This window comes from Rhinoderma darwinii, chromosome 1, assembly GCF_050947455.1.
Source record: "Rhinoderma darwinii isolate aRhiDar2 chromosome 1, aRhiDar2.hap1, whole genome shotgun sequence".
NCBI lineage: Eukaryota > Metazoa > Chordata > Amphibia > Anura > Rhinodermatidae > Rhinoderma > Rhinoderma darwinii.
This window is the reverse complement of record NC_134687.1, coordinates 513,273,010-513,289,454: the sequence shown is the minus strand read 5'-3', so window position 1 is coordinate 513,289,454 and position 16,445 is coordinate 513,273,010. Positions and strand designations below refer to the sequence as shown.

Genomic DNA, 16,445 nt, shown 5'->3' with positions numbered 1-16,445 from the left:
GAGCTGGACTATGTGTGCACACAGCGGATTAGTTGCGGATTCCTCAATAACCGTACATGTACAATGCAAACCCTCAAACACATTCTACAGAAAAAAATCTGTGCGGATTTAAGGGTCTGATGAAGATTTTCAAATCCGCTGCATACCCTATCTGCCACAAATGTAATTTAGACTGTAAATTGTAATAGATTTTCACTGCGTAATCCGCAATGAAAATCCGCAACAAATCTGCAACATGAGTACTCTGAGGGTAGATTCATACGTGACAGATTTGGTGCAGACATGTATGCATCTGGGGCTTGTGGAAATCCATTCTCATGCTGCAGAAAGAATCCCATTCGCTTGTAAGAAGGGATTTTCAGCCGCAGAAATTTCTGTAGAAAATCTGCTGCATGTGAATATACCCTAAAGGTATGATCATATACTGTGCTGTACCTAAAAGCATAGCATGAGGACTCTTAGGAAATGGTGTGTACCCTATGGGGTTATTCTATGACAAATTAAGAACCTAGGTGCTCGGCGAGCTCTTGTATAATGCACATTTTGATAGAGCGGTATACATAATCCGGACCCTGCTGTATTAGGCAATTCCCAAGGATCAGCTTAGATCTCCCTATTCATGAGGTCTAAAACTGGCCATTCATGAAGCCAAACCTTCTTTAATAAAAGAAGCCAGCTGATCGTCGCGGGTCCAGCTTCTTTACCCCCTGGCGATAATGACCGCTGCAGGGGAATTGTAGCATTACATGCATGTAATGCATGGATGTGCTGGGTCTGCCATCGTGGGAGCCACCCTTACAGATTGGGCATGTGGACAGGGCTTCTTTTAGTGATTTTCTGCAGACAAAAGATCAGATGAAAACAATTCTCTGAATTAATTTTCTTAGATAATGGAATTCAAGTTCGGAGGTCCTATACACTATGATGCTAGTTGAACCATCCCTCCGAAATCGGCCACCTCTCCATTTAGTTTCCTTCTGGATGTGACCCCTGCCAGCAACCATGGTTGGTGGAGGAATGGAGAAGTGAGAATTGTCCATAGCAGCCAATCATATTCTAGCTTTCTTTTTCCTAAGATTGTCTGGGAAATTAATTCACCTCCTCTGCTACTCCTTTGCACTAGTTTTCCTAAATTCCCCTATTGAGTTTTAGTCCTGCTGAGTGGCGGATAATATGGTAGTTAACTTAAATAGTTTTAGTAAAATAAAAAATAAAAAATGCTTTAGCAATTAGTTTGTAATTGAGGAAGTAATAGCTGGAAGAATAATGGACGAATGTGCACCTAGAGACCTAATGTTTGATCTTGCTTCTTAAAGTAATTAGTGGAAATCTCATTTACATCTAGCAGATTTATTTAGGATGTGCAAATTCCTTGGCTATGTTTAAAAAGTGTTGATTTTTCTTCTTCTCTTTTTATGTTTGTTTACCTGGGCATAAACATATCAAGGTCATTGGTGCAAATTATCTTTAACCCCTTAGTGACAACCAATACACCTTTTTACAGCATTCACTGTCTAGTCTAAGTGCTGCACGAGTGTCCCGTGTCGGCCAGAGTGGCAGAGCTTCGTGTCGCCTAGAGCGGTTGCTTGACTGCCTGAATGCCGAGCTCCTGCTCTAATGGCTGGAATCAGAGGAATCTGTGATCCTCCTAGCCATCTAACCCCTTAGATGCCACGTTCAATATAAGCCACAGTATCTAAGTGGTTGACAGAGGGAGGGTCCATCGGTTCCCCCGCAGTTGGGGTCTGAAGTTTATTAGGCGCTTCAAGAGTCAGAGCCTAATAAGTTACCTGTCATTGTAAACTGACAGGCATATATACGGCACTACATTGCAATACAGAAGTACTGCAATATATTATAGAAGCGATCAGAGGATCGCAGGGTTAAGTCCCCTAATGAGAAAAAAAAGTTCAAAAGTGTTTAAGAAAGGTCCTGTAAAATATAATAAAAATGACCAGTAAGAAAGCCCCCCTCAACCCCTTAATGACGCAGCCTAGTTTGATCCTTCAAGGGGTTTTCTCACGAGTGACATTTATGACACATCCACAGGATATGCCATAAATGTCAGTAGATGCGGTTCCCAGCTCTGGGACCCGCACCTATCTCCAGAACGGGGCCCCCTAAACCCCGTTCAGCCGCTGTGCGTTGCGGCTGAATGAGGTGTTTTCCGACCATGAAAAACGTTATATGGTCGTGAGTTACGTAAACATTGTAACTCGCTAAGCTACGCAGTTTACGTAAGTCTCCTAGAACTTAATGGTAGTTACGGAAACGGCGTAGCTCGCATGCTATGCTGCTTCTGTAACTGGCATTCACTACTACTGGAGTTACGGAAACTGCGTAGCTTAGCGAGTTACAATGTTTACGTAACTCACGACCATATAAAGTTTTTCATGGTCGGAAAACACCTCATTCAGCCGCAACGCACAGCGACTGAACGGGGGTTTAGGGGGCCCCGTTCTGGAGATAGGTGCGTTTCCTAGAGGTGGGACCTGCATCTATCTGACATTTATGACACATCCTGTGGATGTGTCATAAATGTATTTCGTGGGAAAACCCCTTTAAAGAGAACCTTTCACCTCCCCATACATGTGCAGCATGTAATGGGGAGGGCTGCACAAACCCTGGGGCACTTTAAAAAAAATTCTACCTCCCTCCGTTATTTAGATATCGGCGCCGTTATATTTGGCGCCCGATATTTAAATAACCCCCTGAACAGTGAACGGGGCATGTACTGTCAAGGGGGCGTGTTACTATGGCTGTGACACTGTCCAATCAGATATGGACAGTGCCACAGCAAGAGCGAGGAGAGAAAGTGCACTCTCTCTCTTCAGCTTTGAAGATCAGTCTTCTCACCCGAACTGGCAAGGGGGCGTCATTGCTACGGACAGTGGAAGAGCTGGGGAGAGGAGATCTTGTGAGAGATCAGTCTTGTACTTTGTCTGTACAGACCATCCGAGCCACACTGCAAATCCCAAAAAATGAAATAAATAGATCAAAAAGTAGCATGTACCCAAAAATGGTAGTAATCATAACTATAGTTCGTTCCACAAAAAAAATTCTTGATGAAAAAAAAAAAAGTTATGGCAACACAAAAAGTAAATGATTTAAAAAAAAAAAAAAAAGGATTTTATTGTGCACCCTACCATTGAAGAATACAACATGTCCTGTGAAAAACATAAGGCTATGTTGACGGAGAAATAAAAAAGTTATGGCTCGTGGAATATGATGATAAAAAGTTGCTATGTCCTGTTTATAATTTAACCCCTTCCCGCCGCAGCCCTTTTTCAGATTTTCATTTTAGTTTTTTCCTCCCCACCTTCCAAAAGCCGTAACGTCTTTATTTTTCCGTCGATTATAGTACTATGAGTGCTTGATTTTTGCGGGACGAGTTGTAGTTTTTCGTAGCACCATTTATTTTGCCGTATAATGTACTAGGAAACGTGAAAAAAATTATTTGTTGGGGTAGAAAATGAAAAAAAACAGCGATTCCTCCATGTTTTTTTGCGCGACGTTTTTACAGATTTCACTGGGAAATTAAAACAACATGTTAACTTTATTCTGTGGGTCAATACGATTACGGCGATACCAAATATATGTAATTTTTTCTATATTTTACTACTTTTACAAGTAAAAATCTAAGTGTAAAAAAGAAAATGTATTTTGTGTCGCCAAATTCCGAGAGCCATAACTTTTTTATTTTTCCGTCGATTAAGTGGTATGAGGGCTTTTTTTTTGCGGGATAAGCTGTAGTTTTTAATAATACCATTCTGGTGTACATGCGACGGTTTGATCACTTTTTATTTAATTTTTTGTGGGAAATTAGGTGACCAAAAAATAGAGATTCTGGTGTTTACAATTTTCTTTTACGCCATTCACCTTGTGGGTTAAATAATGATATATTGTAATAGTTCAGACTTTTACGGACGCGGCGATACCAATTATGTTTATTTATTTTTTTACTATGCTCTAGGGGGAAAATGGGAAAAGGGGGGTTTTTTAAACTTTTAATACATATATATGTTTTTTTTTACACAAAAAAACTTTTTTGAACTCATTTTTACTTTTTTTATTAGTCCCCCTAGGGGACTTCAACCAGCGATCGTTCGATCGCTTGCATGATATACTGCAATACTTATGTATTGCAGTATATCGTGATTCTGACAGGCATCTATTAAGCACTGCCGGAGGCAGGGCTTTATAGGTGCACAAAGATGGCGGACCTGGGGGCGTTACAAGTTGGAAAAATGCTGGTATTTTCTAGATCAATGACCAATACAGAAACAAATCTTGGTGCTGCTTTACAAATCTAACAACCAAATATCAAATTGATCAAATAAAGTTTTATACAGTTTTACAAATTCGCTCTTTTCTTAGAAAACTCCTGAACCCATTACTAACACTAATTCTAATAGCATCTACATATCTGCACGACCAGATAAAATTACAAAGAGACGTTAACACTTTTTAGCAAATATTAACGTCTCCTTTACAATTTGAAACATTACCAGATATTTCCAAATGGCATCAAGACTTAGGGCTCGTTCAGACTAGCGTGATTTTCGTCCGTGCACTGTGCATTCAATGGGGCCATTCACACATGCGTTGTTTTTCACGCAGCGTGTGTCCGTTGCTTGAAACTCACTGCATGTCCTATATTCATGCGTTTTCACACACCTAGTCGCCCATTGAAGTCAATGGGTGTGTGAAAACCACGGACAGCACACATACGCACATCTGTATGATGTCCGTGTTTAATGCATCAGTTACATTGAAAAAAAAGTAATTCTTGCAAGTGTGTGAAAAACACATGCCACTTGAAAAGCACACTGACACGTAAATCTGTCACACTCGTGTGAATGTAGCCTTAAACAAAAATTTGCCAGAAAAACAATGGAGAAAAGTGTACAATATAATATGTAAGTCGACCACTTGCTCCAGCCACCATGAACAATATTACAAAATATGATACGGGTGGTACCTCAACCTATACAAGCTGTCCAAAATCTACCCCAACATATACGCCAAATGCTGGAGAGGTTGTGGTCAGATAGGCACTACATTACACATTTTTTGGGAATGTTCTCCATCAATTAAATTAGTCTAATAACCAAACAATATTGTATCTTTACACCTCAGCTTGGATTGCTAGGTTTGGGAATGGATGCAATCCCTAGGCCCATCAGGACAGTATTATGCAATATCCTATTGTCCGCACTCTCCCCCCTAGCCCACTAATGCAGAACATCAAATATTCCTACATTATCAGATATTACTAGAAAAATTAACAGAAATTACCATTATGAATATAATTATGCATGCAGCCAACAAAAATGTCATAAATAAAGAGTGGTTCTGTTGGAGAAGATCTAAATTCGTTGACCCACTTCCTTTTTAAGCTAAAGACTAGGACTTCCCACATTCAAAAACTCTTCCCTTCCAACTTCCCTTTTACTGTTGACCTTGGGGAGTCACTGTTTTTCTTTCTTTTGTGTTAGGGCCTGTTCACATCAGCGTTGCCCTTCCAATGAGGGGTTCCGTCGGAGGTTTTAGTCGGGTAACCCCTCAACGGAAAGGTAAACGGAAACCTTAGCTTCCGTTTGCATCACCATTGATATCGATGATGACGGAAACGTGATGGTTTCCGTTTGTCACCGTTGTGAACGGGTTTCGTTGTTTTGATGGAATCAATAGCACAGTCGAGATCAATGGTGATGCAAATGGAAGCTAAGGTTTCCATTGGCCTTTCTAGCAACGCTGATGTGAACAGGGCCTTAACGCTGTTATTGTTGGTTGAGAACACAGTCAATGCTGTTGAGGCTTTGCCGTAATCGACTTGGTCTGTTGCAGCAACTACAGCAAGGAACCTTCATGAGAAAAATGGTTATATGTGCAGTTCTAGCGGTCTAACTCAGCCGTCTAGACATTCTTCGTGTATTTTGGCTTCGCTTTGTTTGATCCTTTAGTGACCAATTGTATAACTGTGCATGTAAGATTTAACCCGTTAGTGACCGCCAATACGCCTTTTCACGGCGGCCACTAATGGGCTTTATTCCGATGCATACACCTTTTCACGGCGCTGCATCGGAATAAATAAACAGAGCAGGGAGTCGTTAAATCTTCCTGCTCTCAGCTACCTCCGTTATCCCTATTGATCTCGCCAGTTTAACCCCTCAGATGCAGTGCTCAATAGCGAGCGCCGCATCGGAGTGGTTTTTCACCCCACCGGCACCCTGAGTGAGATCGCAGTATGTCGGTGGTTTCTATGGCAGCCGGGGGGGCCTTATATAGGCCCCCAGGTCTGCCACTTGTTATGCCTGCTAGACCATGCCAGAGGCATGGCCTTAGCAGATGCCTGTCCGTTTTACACGGGCGGGCACCAATACACTGCAATACAAAAGTATTGCAGTGTATTATAAAAGCGGTCGGAGGATCGCATAGTGCAGTCCCCTAGTGGGACTAGTAAAATAAAAAAGTTTAATAAAGTTTAAGAAGCACTCCACTTAATTTTTTTTACTGCACCCTTCATTTGCACAGTGCTTTTTCAGTGGGGTGCTGTGTGCAAAAATACTTACCGATCCCCGCATCTTGTATTTTTCAGGTCCAGCGCCGTTCACGTGATCTTCCCTCTGAAAAACAGTGATTCCAGACAACGTCAGAATGAAGATCACGTTAGCGGCGCTCGACCCGAAAAAACGTCAATATGCGGGGATTGGTAAGTATATAAATTTGGTATCGTTGCAATCGTAACAACCCAATGAATAAAGTTATTGTGTTATTTTATACCACACGGTAAATCGCGTAAATTTAGGACGCAAAAAAATTTGGCAACACTGCTGTGTTTTTTTTCTATTCCCCCCCCCCCCCCCCAAAAAAAATTTATACAAGTTAATCAATGAATTATATGTACCCCAAAATGGTGCTATTAAAAAAGACAACTTGTCCCACAAAAAACAGGACCTTATACAGCTATGTCGACGATAAAATAAAAAAGTTATAGCTCTTTGAATGAGACGATGGAAAAACTTAAAAAATAGCTTGGTCATTAAAGCCTAATATAGGCTGGTCACTAACTGGTTAAACTAAAGTATTATGTGAGCATGCATATATATCCATTTTGACTGGTTTTACTTGACGACAAAAAAATTATTAAAACAGAAAAGTTGCTTGGTCCTTAATAATAGGCTGGTCATTAAAAGGTTAACAATCACTTCTGACACAGAAGTGTGTTGAAGCTTCATGTATCAAAATTGCCTAACAAAAAAAAAAAAATAGGCTTGTTGCCCATAACAACCAATCAGAGCTCAGCTTTCCCTTCTTAACCTCCTCTTGAAAAATTAAAGGGTAACTAAACTTTGAACAAACTTCTGACATGTCAGAAGTTTTGATCGGTGGGATTCCGAGTAGTGAGACCCCCACCGATCCCTAAAACGAAGCTGCAGAAGCACTCGGGTGAGCGCTGAGCCACTTGGTTTCTCATCAGCTTTTCTCGGAATGCCCATGTTGCGGTGTACGGACTCAATAGAAAGTTTTTAGGCCCGTACACCGCTACATCGGCTTTTCCGAAAAAAGCAGATCAGAAACTAATCGGCTCAGAGCTCACCCGAGCATTTCTGCAGCTTAGTTTTATTGATCGGTGGGGGTTTCAGTGCTCGGACCCCCAGCGATCAAAACTTCTGACATGTCACTATGACATGTCAGTGGTTTGTTGAAATTTAGTTACCCTTTAAAGCTGCACTGTGATTGGTTGCTATGGGTAACAAGGCCAGTTTTATTGTCACAGTTTTGATAAATGAGGCCCAATAATGTGCGTACATAGAACATGTCTTACTTTCTGATGTAGTATCTCTACACAAACAATGTCCCATTCATCCTCCGTATGTCTATGTCATGGGTTGCATTGTTATTGTAGCGTTAAGAGTAAGCACAATGTAAGGGTCCATGCACACAGTATTACCACCTGCACAGATCCCTGCATGTTCATATTACACAATGCTTTAAGGGGAGAATACCTCCATTAGTGTGTATTTTACTTGTCATTTCTTTTTATGATTTTCGTAACCACCGCAAAATCCTGGTGGTTTTCACAAAAGTGGTGTGGTTTTGTCGCCATTGCAAAAATCTATGTAAAAAAAAAAAAAAAATGCAACGAAAAATGCGCCCTTCTACTAGGAGCGTTGAAATATGCCATGATTAGCTTTTTCACAAAATCCGTATAAATTGTTACATAGTTTGTACGGTTGAAAAAAGACACATGTCCATCAAGTTCAACCAAGGGATGGGAAAGGGGAAGTAAAACATTTCTACACATAGGAGTTAATATTTTTTTGTTCTAGGAAATGATCTAAGCCTTTTTTAAAGCCATCTACTGTCCCTGCTGTGACCAGCTCCTGCGGTAGACTATTCCATAAATTCACAGTTCTCACAGTAAAGAAGGCTTGTCATCTCTGCAGGTTGAACCTTTCTTTTTCCAGATGGAGGGAGTGCCCCCTTGTTTTTTGAGGGGGTTTTACATGGAACAGGATTTCACCATATTTTTTGTATGTGCCATTCATATATTTATATAAGTTAATCATGTCGTCTTTTCTCAAGGCTAAATAGGTTTAGTTCTTTTAATCTTTCCTCATAACTTAGATTCTCCATGCCCCTTATTAGCTTCGTTGCTCTTCTTTGTATTTTTTCCAACTCCAGGGCATCCTTTCTATGAACTGGAGCCCAGAACTGAACTGCATATTCTAGATGAGGCCTCACTAATGCTTTGTAAAGTGGCAATATTACATCCCTGTCCCGCGAGTCCATGCCTCTTTTGATACACAACAATATTTTGCTGGCCTTTGAAGCAGCTGATTGACACTACATGCGTTTATTTAGTTTTTGATTTACAATTACACCCAGATCCTTCTCATAAAGTGACTCCCCCAGTGTAGCTCCCCCTAGGACATATGATGCATGCAGGTTGTTCGTACCCAAGTGCATAACTTTACATTTATCTACATTAAACTTAATTTGCCAAGTGGACGCCCAAACACTTAGTTTGTTTAAATCTGCCTGCAATTCACAAACATCTTCCATAGTCTGAACTATATTGCATAGCTTGGTGTCATCTGCAAAAATAGAAATAGTGCGATTAATCCCATCCTCTATATCATTAATAAATAAGTTGAATAATAGTGGTCCCAGCACTGAACCCTGGGGTACACCACTTATAACTGGGGACCATTCAGAGTAGGAATCATTAACCACAACTCTCTGGATACGGTCCTTGAGCCAATTCTCAATCCAATTACAAACTATACTTTCTAAACCTATAGTCCTTAATTTACCCATTAGACGTCTATGGGGGACAGTGTCAAATGCCTTTGCAAAGTCCAAAAACACTATATCCACAGCGGCCCCTCTGTCTAGGCTTCTGCTTACCTCTTCATAAAAACAAATCAGGTTGGTTTGACAGCTTCTGTCCTTTGTAAAACCGTGCTGGCTGTCACTTATAATACTATTTATTGTCACATAAGCTTACTGGTCTATAATTACCCGGCGAAGACCTAGAGCCCTTTTTGAAAATAGGCACCACATTTGCCCTACGCCAGTCCCTTGGCACTATACCAGTCATGAGAGACTCTCTAAATATTATGAAGTGGGGGAGAGAAATAACTGAACTAAGCTCCTTAATAACTCTAGGGTGTAACCCATCTGGTCCCGGGGCCTTGTGTACATTTTATTTAATTTAGCTTGCACCATATCTACATTCATCAAATTCAGTATATCAACTGATATATTAACAGCACTGGCAGCGGCTACATCAGCTGCTCCTTCTTCTGTTGTATATACAGATCGGAAGAACCCATTTAGTAACTCTGCCTTCTCTTGATCCCCTGTGACCAACTCCCCATTACCACTATCTAAGGGTCCTACATGTTCAGACCTTGGCTTTTTTGCATTTATATGCTTGAAGAATTTTTTAGGATTTGTTTTACTATCCTTGGCCACCTGCCTTTCATTTTGTATTTTTGCTGATTTTATTATCTTTTTACAGATTTTATTAAGCTCTTTATATTTTACAAAGGCTACAGCTGTACCCTCAGATTTGTATTTTTTAAATGCCCTTTTTTTGTCACGTATTGCCCTTTTTAGAGAAGGTGTAAGCCATGTGGGGTTTAATTTTAGTCGTTGATACTTGTTACCTATAGGAATACATTTTGCACTATAACTACCCAAAGTAGATTTGAAAATCTCCCATTTATCATTTGTTCCATTATTTGACATTAGTTCTTCCCAGTCTATATCCTGAATTGCCGCCCTCATCCTGGGGAAATTGGCCTTCTTAAAATTAAGTTTTTGCCCTCCCAGCCTGTGTTTGTTTTTTACAGTATAGGTAAAATTTAACTATATTGTGATCACTGTTACCGAGGTTTTCACAAACATTGACGTTCCCAACAAGATCTGCATTATTAGAAATGACCAGATTCAACAGAGCTTCACCTCTAGTCGGGTCTTCCACAAACTGGTCCATAAAATTTTCCTGCAACAGGTTGAGGAAATGTCTCCCCTTTGCAGTTGAAGCCGAACCATGACACCAATTAATATCCCGGTAATTAAAATCTCCCATTATCACAACAACACCCCCCTGTGCTATCCGCTCCATCTGTTTATATATTTGACCTTCTATCTCTTCAGTTATATTGGGGGGTCTATAGATTACACCAAAAGTAATTTTTTCCGTGTTTACCTCCCTTTGTAATTCCACCCACAATGTTTGAACCTCCTCACAATCTTCACCCTCTAATGTCTCATTCACACTCACCTTCATATCGCTTCTCACATACAGACATACACCACCACCTTTCCTATTTGCCCTGTCTTTCCGAAACAGTGTAAAACCCTGTAGATTCACAGCCCAATCATGTGAAGAGTCCAGCCATGTTTCAGCAACACCCACTATATTTATATTTTCTTCCAGTATCAAGGCCTCCAGCTCCCACAATTTGCTTGCTAGACTTCTGGCATTTGTGAACATACACTTTAACTTGCCTTTAAATGTTTCACTTTCAGTATCAGAAATGTGATTATTTGACATTTGGGCCTTTTTATTTTCACTTATGTTTTGTAGCGAAAGGATCTCCTTATCTTGTTACCTAGTCCTCTCCCCACCGTCTGTTTCTCCCCCCACCTATATAGTCTGACCCCTCTCTAACCTGACTACCCCTTTATTTTCTACATTGGCCTCCCTCCTCAGCCCTAGTTTAAACACTCCGCCACCCCAGCTAGAATTCTCTCCTCCAGCACAGCGGACCCCCTTCCATTTAGGTGCAAATCATCTGCAGAATACAGTTTGTACCCCAATGAAAAGTCAGCCCAGTGCTCTAGGAACCCAAAGCCTTCTCCTCTACACCAAGACTTAGAGGCTCTGTCACCAGATTTTGCAACCCCTATCTGCTATTGCAGCAGATAGGCGCTGCAATGTAGATTACAGTAACGTTTTTATTTAAAAAAAAACGAGCATTTTTGGCCAAGTTATGACCATTTTTGTATTTATGCAAATGAGGCTTGCAAAAGTCCAAGTGGGTGTGTATTAGGTGCGTACATCGGGGCGTTTTTACTACTTTTACTAGCTGGGCGTTCTGACGAGAAGTATCATCCACTTCTCTTCAGAACGCCCAGCTTCTGGCAGTGCAGACACAGCCGTGTTCTCGAGAGATCACGCTGTGTCGTCACTCACAGGTCCTGCATCGTGTCGGCACCAGAGGCTACAGTTGATTCTGCAGCAGCATCAGCGTTTGCAGGTAAGTAGCTACATCGACTTACCTGCAAACGCCGATGCTGCTGCAGAATCAACTGTAGCCTCTGGTGCCGATGTGGCCGACACGATGCAGGACCTGGGGCAGGAAGTGAGTGACGTCACAGCGTGATCTCTCGAGAACACGCTGTGTGTCTGCACTGCCAGAAGTTGGGCGTTCTGAAGAGAAGTGGATGATACTTCTCGTCAGAACGCCCAGCTAGTAAAAGTAGTAAGAACACCCCGATGTACGCACATAATACACGCCCACTTGGACTTTTACTTTAAACACACCCACTTGGACTTTTGCAAGCCTCATTTGCATAACTACAAAAATGGTCATAACTTGGCCAAAAATGCTCGTTTTTTAAAAATAAAAACGTTACTGTAATCTACATTGCAGCGCCTATCTGCTGCAATAGCAGATAGGGGTTGCAAAATCTGGTGACAGAGCCTCTTTAAGCCGTGCATTTAACTCCCTGAGCTCCCGCTGTCTTTCCTGTGATGCGAAGTCTTTTGCGAGCCTCTCTATAAAATTGGAGGCACACAAAAGTATAATATGTGCCCATTGTGGGCAGTGACGCCGTATTACTGATATGTACAGTAATACGGCCATGTCCATGCACCTTAAATGATTATAATCATGCTAAATGATTTTGAGATATTTAACACAAAAACCTAACGTAACCATGTTCTATGCATGTAATGTGTCATACGTCTCCCTTATTATCAGACGCCAAGATAGTTTTTCAAGGCTACTCACTGATACGTGGCTCATTCACCCACTGCTTTACATCGGATCAATAGAATATGCTGCTGTGCCGTTAAGCATGAAGTCAATTCATGCATTTTCTTTAGTTTTTTTCCCTTGTTTACGTTTTAAGAAGTGTTCCTAATGCTTAACTGAACTATTTACTGCATATTATAGTATTTGTTTATAGTGACGTGTTTATTAGTTAATTGGATACACAGTTTTACTTTACATTGACTGCATTTTTCATTACATTGTTTTTGTTCTACAAAACACTTTAAGGCTGGGTTCACACAGATTTTTTTGCAGGAGGAAATTCTGCCTCAAAGTTCCGTTTGGAAGTTTGAGGCAGATTTTCCTCTGCCTGCACGCCGATTTTCGCGGATTTTTTCGCCCGCGGCCATTGAGCACCGCGGGCATAAAACGCTTCAAAATACGCTTTCTTTGCCTCCCATTGAGGTCAGAGGCGTAATCGCGCGAAGATAGGGCATGTCCCTTTCTCCCGCGAGCCGGTTTTACTGCTTGTGGGAGAAAACTGCCTCCACCTCCCATTGAAATCAATAGGCGGCATTTTCAGCCATTTTTTGGCGAGTTTTTCAGCGCGGTTTCCGCTTCAAAAAACTCAGTGTGAACCCAGCCCAAAGGGAACTTGTCAGCAGTTTTGAGGCCTCAAAACTGCTGGCAGTGCGATATAGGGGATGGTATTTTAAACTGGGACATACTAAAAATAATAAAGACAAAGAATGAAGAAAAAGAATGAACATTATTACTAATGGAAAGAAAATTTAAAAAAGGGCATAACTAATTTTTTATCTTTGGTAGACATGGCATGAACAGATTTTCTTTGTGTTTATTTCCTCATTAACTACAAATTCCATATAAACAGACGCCTTTGGAAATTCCTGTGCTTCATAGACCTGGAATGAACAGGATCTATGTGTATTTTATAGTGAAATGAACACATATTCCATAGAAACACAAGCGTAATAATTTTTTAAACATACCTTTTTACTTGGCCATGCAAATAGCTTGACCGAGAAACTGATGTTTGATTCCACCGCGCGGGGGTCGTAAGTGCCACTATCTTCTCTGAGTGATGGCTCTAGCAGCCGATCAGGAGACCGCTAGAGCCATTACTCAGAGCAAAGGGGCGGGGCTTGCAGTGTGCAGTTCTGGAGCACTTGCACATTGAGCCCCGGCTTAGTGGCACTTGCAAGTTCTGCAGGAATTAAACATAGTTTTCTCAGTCATTCAACTTGCATGACCGAGAGAAAAAGGTAAGTTTAAAATGCCCTCCCCCTCCTCTTTATTGCTGTGTCATTAGTTTTGAGGCATCAAAACTGCTGATAGGTTCCCCTTTAGGGTATGGTCGGATATGCTGCACAAAAGTACACCGTTTATGCGACCTAGAACCCGCAGGGAATTCCTGCCGAAAAACTGCACCAAATTGTACTAGAGGTTTTCTCCGGAATTGCCGCTGTAGAAAACTGAGCGGGCATAATTGGCGTTACAATAGCGACACGTCCCTCTGTTCTCTGTGCAGCCCGGCTTCCTTTGATGACACTGCTTTCCATGTGAATGCTACAGCCTGTAATTGGGTGCAGTAGTCAAATGGGATGAAACATCATCCCAGGAGAACAGGTTGCAGGGAGAACAGCTAGGGTAACATGGAGCCGTCGCTATCGCAATGCCAGGGGGGTGCGTATAGACTTTTTTTTTGTAAACAAAGGTTTTTTTTCCCCACATCTGATCTTTAAGCTTTTCCGGTGCAAAAATTGCATTTGTTGTGGTTTTTACCTCCCCATTGAGCACAGTGGGGAAAAAAACCGCATAAATTGACACTCTGCAGATTAAATAAAATGCACCGCAGGTCAATTTGTGAACGTTTTCTGCAGCATGTAGCTAAAATTTGTTCAAATCTCACCCACATTGCTGCTACTGTAATATGCTGTGGATTTTAATGAAATCAGTTGCGGAAAATCCACAGCTAATCCGCCCAGTGTGAACATACTCTTAATGTTTCCTGAATATGGTATCCCCCACATAAGAACTGCTATATTATCCAGTGTACAGGATATAGGGTGTGATCATCTATTTACATACTTTTAATCCCTTCAGTGACTCAACTACTATGTTCAGCCTGTGTCGGCTATGATAAATTGGAGGTCATGGCGAGACGGGGTCAAGTGTATTTTGTACAAAAAAATAATAATTGGAAGATAAATTTATAAGGCCTCATGTAGCATTTAAAACATTTGTCATAACTTCAGCAGGATGAGGCTGCTCAAGAGGTCAAGCGTGTGATCCATTTTTGGGCGTATTTAGATGATAAATATGTTAGAATTTTATGACCGTCTAACCGCAGCCCCACCTTTAAAAACAACAAAGTGATAACTTGTCAGATTTGTTAGTCATTGATTCTTACAGTTGTAAGTAAAGAATAGACTTGCATTGTATTCAAATTTATAGCAAAAGTACGAGTACGAAAAGGCAGAAAGGCAAAGCAGTGTTTTTTTGTAAAAATAAAATTATAAATTGTGAAATTTTGAGCTAATAGAAGGGTGTGTGACAACAAAGAGGATCTTTCACTCTGGAGCACTCAGCAGGTCTGTATGTTACATAGACAGCCAAATAAAAAGGCTCTGTCACCTCTCCTGACATGTCCGGTTTAGTAAATACTTGTATTCCCCATGAAACAACAATTCTGGAGCATCTTTTCTTAGAACTCTACTTGCCTTTCCTCTGTTAGTACTCCTAGAAATGTATGAATAAATTGACAACTGTGTGATACCAATTGGGGGTGTATGACACATACTGTCAATGTCCAATCAGTGCTGACGGCGTGAGACTGTGTAGGGGGACAACACCCAGTTGTCAATTTATTCAAAAGTTTCGAGGAAGAATAAGGGTATGTGCACACGTCTTATTTTCGGCAAAACGTCCTCAAAATCAGAAGCATAACGCCTCCAAACATCTGCCCTTTGATTTCAATGGGCCGTTTTTTTACGCGACTGTTTTTAAAAAACGGCCGCTTAAAAAAACACCCGCGAAAAAGAAGTGCATGTCACTTCTTTGAATTTGTTTTTTGAGCGGTTTTTCATTCTCTATAGGAAAACTACTCCAAAAAACGGCCGTAAAAAACGCGAGTTGCTAAAAAAAAAGACTGAAAATCAGGAGCTGTTTTCCCTTGAAAACAGCTCTGTATTTTCAGAAGTTTTTTATGAAGCGTGTGAAGAACAGCAGCGCAAACCTAGAATTCTAAGAAATTATGTCCCAGAATTGATATTTCATGGAGAATACAAGTATTTACCAAAATAGACATGTCACAGGTCCTCTCTAATTTTAAAGGAAACTGTGTCGCTGCAGGGGAATTGAGAAACTGCTTCCGGGTTCCCCACGGATTAATGCTGATTGTTGGAGGTCACAGCAGCGGGATACCCTGTGATATGCTTATGGTCAGGGGATCCTTCTAACAAAAATGTATTGTCTGATGCAGACAACCCCTTTTACCAATGTCATTTCCATCCCTTTGGTTTACAAAGTCTGCCCTTGTCCAACGGCCCTCCACCGCCACCTTATATACTGTATGAAGCATTTCCATGATATTTATTTATTTATTTATTTTTTAAACCTCTTCTCATTCTAGAACTCTGGTGCAATATATACCAGCAGAAAGTTAGAACAATGTTGTCTTTTTTACCTATTTATAATATTACTTTTTTTTTTTTACTGATCATTGCTCCATGCTTTTTTGCACAATGGGCCAAGGAGGAGCTGCAGCTGGTCCTAAACTGCTCATAGCTACTTTACAGAGTTGTTGCTGTTATTAGCACATCTCACCCAGGTGAGCAGTTCTCTTTCTCTGTCTGTTCTCAACATACCAAAAGGTTTCTTCACTATGGTGCGCCGTGTTTTTATTTC

The 16,445-nt window shown here is 40.9% G+C and overlaps 1 protein-coding gene across 4 annotated transcripts in view; it reads left to right on the top strand.

Moving 5' to 3' along the window:
* COMMD10 (COMM domain containing 10) overlaps window positions 1–16,445 on the top strand; it is a 403,417-nt gene that overhangs the window by 128,684 nt on the left and 258,288 nt on the right. The gene's annotated exons all lie outside the window — the stretch shown is intronic.